The following is a 5,918-nucleotide window of genomic DNA, read 5'->3' as shown; positions in this document are numbered from 1 at the left end:
TGCTGATCACTAAACGGGCAGTGTGGTCAGATTTGTACCCATACAATTTGGCGCCGTCTGTGGGAACGAAGGAAGAATAGATGGCCAGTAACGGACAGCAGGAAAATATTGGGGATGATGCTCCTTCTGGGAGCAGCAGACCAATTAACCTTGACGCTGAAGGAGACAATCACAATACAGAAGCCCGTGACCAGGGTCACAGGGAGAACGACGACATCCAGGAAGGCGACACAGCAAAGAGGTCAAACCAAGGAAAATACTACAATGAAGACAACCTCCAGGTATGGAGGGACAGGTGCCTACGCAGAGACGAGGAAGTAAAAGAATTAGCAAATAAGTTGGCGGACCTCCAGTCAGTCGTCAACTTCATGATGCAGAATAATGTTATGCAACCACCATACCCGCTGCAAGATACGCCAATACCAGCAACCAACACCCAGAAGGGTGGAGGAAAAACAATCCCCGAGGTCCCTCAACATACCAGGAGCGGAAGGCATTCTCACCGGTCTTCCAGGGAAGTCGGACGAGAAAGGCCGAGGCAAGAAGAGTCCCGAAGGACGCAACACATGAAGAATCCAGACCCCAAAGAACATCGACATGTTCAGGGGCAAGTACTCCACTTTGACACAACCCATGAAGAAAGACCCAAACGGACCCACCTCGAGGCCGAAAGCAGTATACCAAAAAGACTAAAATCTAAAGACAGCCGAGCTCCAGGGAGGAGCAAAGAAGACTTAAGGGACTACCTCAAGAGGAGGCAGCAGAATGCAGAAGCCGAGGTAAACTCTCCAGTAAAACCGAAGACAGCCTTCTCGGTGGAACTGGACAAATTCGAACCGCCCAAGAGGTTCAGTATGCCGAGGTTTCAAATCTATGATGGTAAGTCAGATCCAAACTTTCATGTTGGGCTATACCTAAATTCAATGGCACTATATAGTGGGAACGAACCGTTGCTCTGCAAGGTATTCCCCTCATCCTTTGGGGAAATTGCATCTGATTGGTTCCATAAGTTACCGAAAGGAAGCATAAAGACATGGGAAGGCTTGGCCGAGATGTTTGTGGCCAGGTTCGTGACCAACAAGCTGCAACCCCTGAGGGTTGATGCTTTGATGGCTCTAAGAATCACCAAGGAAGAAGGCCTTAGGGCCTATGCAAAGAGGTACTACGAGGTGTTCAACCGAATACCTGAATGCAACCAGGAAATAGCAGTCGTGTCTTTCAAGAACGGCCTGAAAGATGACTGCCCACTACGGAAGTCTCTGGCAAAAACATTGCCAAAAAGCATGGAAAAACTCATGGCAAGAATTGAGAAATACGCCAGGGCCGAGGAAGATACATCGGGAAACAAAGAGGTAAAACAAGAAAAGGGAAACGGCTCACCAAAGCGAGCCCGAGTCAACAGTGGGCCGACCAAACAAGAAATAGAACTAAGAAATAAACAGGCGGTAACAACGGTATTCCGGATCCCAATCCATAAAATTTTAGATCGGATTCGAAATCAACCATATTTCAGGGCTCCGGCAAAAGCACCGGGGGAATTTATGGGAAGGAATGTTGGTAGACGATGTGCCTACCACAATGAAGAAGGGCATCCAACTCAAGGTTGCAGAGCCTTAAAAGCACACTTGGAGGACCTAGTCAGACAAGGCCTTCTGAGGGACCTGGTCGATGAGGCCAGAACAAGGGAAGAGCAGGCAAGGTTGCCTCAGGCACCAGCAGCACCCCCTCCCCCAGCACAGCTACCACAAGCAGGAGAACCAAGGGTGGTTAATGTGATCCACTCAAGGGTCAACGAAAACGAAGTCAGAGGGGAAACCCAGAGGGTAAGACATTTACAGCATATCTACCAAGTTGGGGAAAAGAGACATCGGCCAGATGAATGCCAAGGGCCAATGATAGCCTTTACTGAAGCCGACCTAGAACTGGTCCAACATCCGCATAATGATGCCTTGGTAGTATCCCTCCAGGTTGGGGAGTGCCAGGTAAAACGCATCCTAATAGACCAAGGCAGCTCCTGTGACATCATGTACATCAGATGTTACAAAGAGCTAGGCCTTCACCCCGATGACCTAGAACAATCCAGCGGCCCGATGGTCGGCTTTAATGGAACGCCGACATGGCCACTGGGTGCAACAAGTATAGAAGTACAAGCCGGCACTAAGAAGATCAGGACAGAATTCCTGGTAATTGACACACCCTCACCCTACAACATCATCTTGGGAAGGCCGTGGTTACATGCAATGGGGGCAGTTCCCTCGACGTTGCATCAACTACTCCGGTTCCCAACAGAGAATGGGATTGAAGAAGTCAGAGGGGATCAACTACAAGCCAAAAATTGCTCCATGGCAGCAATAAAGTCCACCTGTAGTATACAGGAGCCAAAGAAAGCAGAAGTTGAAGATGGAGACATGGAAGTCCTGGAAGACGTCGGGAAAGAACCGACCGAAAAAAGCGAAGAAGCGCTAAAGAAAATCCTCGTCCAGGAGGGCGACGAAGAACGATTTTTTCTTCTCGGCTCTGGCTTAGCTAAAGAAGAAGAAAAGGAACTGGAAGATTTTTTAAGGGCAAACATAGAGGCGTTCGCCTGGACACCCTATGAAATGCCTGGCATTGACCCCGAGGTCACTTGTCACAGTCTGAATGTCGACAGATCGGCCAAACCAGTGATTCAACGAGCCAGAAGGCCGACGTTATTACACGTCGAAGCAGTGGAGGAAGAGGTAGACAGACTCCTTGAAGCCAGGGCCATCCGAGAAGTTCATTACCCAACGTGGCTGTCCAACACAGTAGTAGTAAAAAAGAAGAATGGCAAGTGGAGGGTTTGTGTGGATTTTACCAGCCTCAACAAAGCTTGCCCCAAGGACAGCTTCCCTCTGCCCAAAATCGACCAACTGGTAGACGCCACTTCGGGACACGAAAGGATGAGTTTTTTAGACGCATACAGAGGGTACCACCAGATTGCTATGTACCCCCCAGATGAGGAGAAGACCGCGTTCATCACGCCGAAAGGCCTGTACTGTTACAAGGTAATGCCTTTTGGGCTGAAAAACGCAGGAGCAACCTATCAGAGGTTAGTAACAAAAATGTTTAAACATCTGATTGGCAAAACAGTAGAAGTTTACATCGATGACATGGTCGTAAAGACCAAGGAATCAAAAGGTCATCTTGCCGACCTAAAAGAGGTCTTTGACATACTCAAAAGATATCGGCTCCGACTCAACGCCGCAAAGTGTGCCTTCGGAGTTGGGTCAGGTAAATTTCTAGGCTATCTGGTAACAAGAAAGGGCATTGAGGCCAGCCCAGACCAAATCAAGGCCATCCTGGAATTACAGAGTCCAACATCGGCAAAGCAAGTCCAAATGCTCACTGGAAGGGCCGCAGCCCTAAACCGATTCATCAGCAGAAGCTCAGACAAGTGCAGACCCTTCTTTAACCTGGTGAAAAAAGCCACAGACTTCCTATGGACAGAAGAATGTGAAGCTGCCTTAGCCGACCTAAAAAAGTACCTGACCACAACCTCGGTCCTTTCTAACCCAGTCCCAGGGGAGGAATTATTTTTGTACTTAGCAGTCTCTGAACACGCAGTCAGTGCAGTGCTAATCCGAGAGGAAAAAGAGGAGCAAAAGGCTGTCTATTATGTAAGTAAGACTTTGGCAAATGCAGAAACAAGATACCTACCACTGGAAAAATTAATGCTAGCCCTGGTAATGGCTTCAAAGAAATTAAGCCATTACTTTCAGGCACACAAGATTGTGGTTCTAACAGAGCACCCACTGAAGTCCTTATTGCATCAAGGAGACTTAACAGGAAGGATAGCAAGATGGGCAGTGACACTGGGCCAGTTTGACCTGGAATTTAGACCAAGAACAGCAATAAAGGGCCAAGTTTTGGCCGACTTCGTCGCAGAACTCACACCTGAAGCCATCACACCTCGGGCTCCGTCGAGCCAAGATGAGCACCACCCCAACAAACAGAAAGAATCCCAGTCAAAGACAAAAAAACAAGAGGAAGAAAAACTCAGACCGTGCAGCATCTACATCGGCGATTCATTCAGACTATTCGTCGATGGAAGTTCAAACCGCCAGGGGGCAGGAGCAGGAGTACTGCTGATATCTCCAGATGGGGAAATATTAGAACAGTCCATCCGTTTGGGGTTCAAAGCCTCCAATAATGAAGCAGAATATGAAGCATTAATTGCAGGACTAAAGCTAGCAGCAGCAGCAGAGGCAGACGAGGTAATTGTTTTTTGTGATTCGCAATTAATTGTTAACCAGTCAACAGGAGAATTTACAGCCAGAGACGAAAGAATGTCGGCATATGCAAAGGAAGTCATCCGACTGGCAGCCCTATTCCAGAACTGCAGATTGCTCCAAGTTAGCCGAGATGACAACACCCACGCCGACGCGTTAGCCAACCTGGCCAGCTCAATTCAAACTGGAAAAACAAGGACAATTATGATCGACTACATGTCGGCCCCGAGTATAGATAAACAGAGCACCGAACAAGAAACAATGTGCGTGGGCCTTGGACCAAGCTGAATGGATGCAATCATTGCATTCCTAAAAGAGGGGAAGCTGCCAGAAGACCATAAAGAAGCACATAAAATTAGGCTGAAATTGGCCAGATTCAGTCTAACAGCGGAAGGCCATCTCTACAGGAGGTCCTTCACTGGACCACTTTTAAGGTGCGTACACCCTTTGCAGGTTGAAGATTTTCTTTATGAGATTCATGAAGGAATTTGTGGAAGCCATGCTGGGGGCAGATCGTTAGCCCATAGGGCCATTACCCAAGGGTATTGGTGGCCCTACATGCAAAAGGATGCCGAAGCCTATGTAAAGAAATGTGAGCAATGTCAAAGGTTTGCACCTTTGATACATCAGCCAACTGCCGACCTAAACCCAGTATCCAGCCCTTGGCCGTTTGCCCAATGGGGCATGGATCTGGTCGGACAACTTCCCCAAGCAACTGGGCAAAGAAAATATTTACTGGTAGCAACAGACTACTTCACAAAATGGATAGAGGCAGAACCTCTTGCCAAAATCCGAGATGTGGATGTCAAGAATTTTATTTGGAGAAACATAATCACCAGATTTGGGATTCCAAGAGCAATAGTTGCCGACAACGGAACACAGTTCGATAGCAAACTTATCAAAAACTTTTGTGCAAAATTCAAGATCAAGAACTATTTCTCAACTCCAAGTTTTCCTCAAAGCAATGGGCAAGCAGAGGCGTCCAACAAAGTAATCCTGGATGGAATAAAGAAGAGGCTCCAGGCAGCAAAAGGAAAGTGGGTGGACGAACTGCCCAACGTACTTTGGGCATATCGGACTACGCCGAGAAGATCAACAGGAGAGTCCCCCTTTGCCATGGCCTATGGCACAGAAGCAGTCATTCCATTGTAGATCGGCATCCCAGGGATCAGAACCCAGGGAGTAGAGAATGGCACCAATGACATACTCTTAGCCCGAGACCTGGATTTACTGGAAGAACGAAGAGAGAAGGCTGCAATTCAGCTTGCAGTATACCAGCAACAACTTGCCAGAGCTTACAACAAAAGAGTCAATCCAAGAGATTTTCAAGTTGGCGACCTAGTCCTAAGAAAAGTCGTCGGGAACAAGAAGGATCCCAGGGAGGGCAAGCTTGGCCCAAACTGGAAAGGACCCTACAGAATTACTTCAGTATTAGGCAATGGAGCATATCGGCTTGAGGACAATGAGGGCAAAGCATTGCCCAGACCTTGGAATACTTGTAATTTGAAATTCTTCTATCATTAGATAAACATCATTGTTTGGCCGATATCATCAATAAAGTCTTTTCAGAATTCTTTCAACATATATGATTGATAAAGTTATGCATGGATGTTTATTGAAGACATATCAAACTCAGGCAAAGCTAGGCCGATGTTATTCCTTAATTCA

This window comes from Camellia sinensis, chromosome 4 (genome assembly GCF_055761805.1).
Source record: "Camellia sinensis isolate YWXY chromosome 4, ASM5576180v1, whole genome shotgun sequence".
NCBI lineage: Eukaryota > Viridiplantae > Streptophyta > Magnoliopsida > Ericales > Theaceae > Camellia > Camellia sinensis.
Note: the sequence above shows the minus strand (reverse complement) of the source record.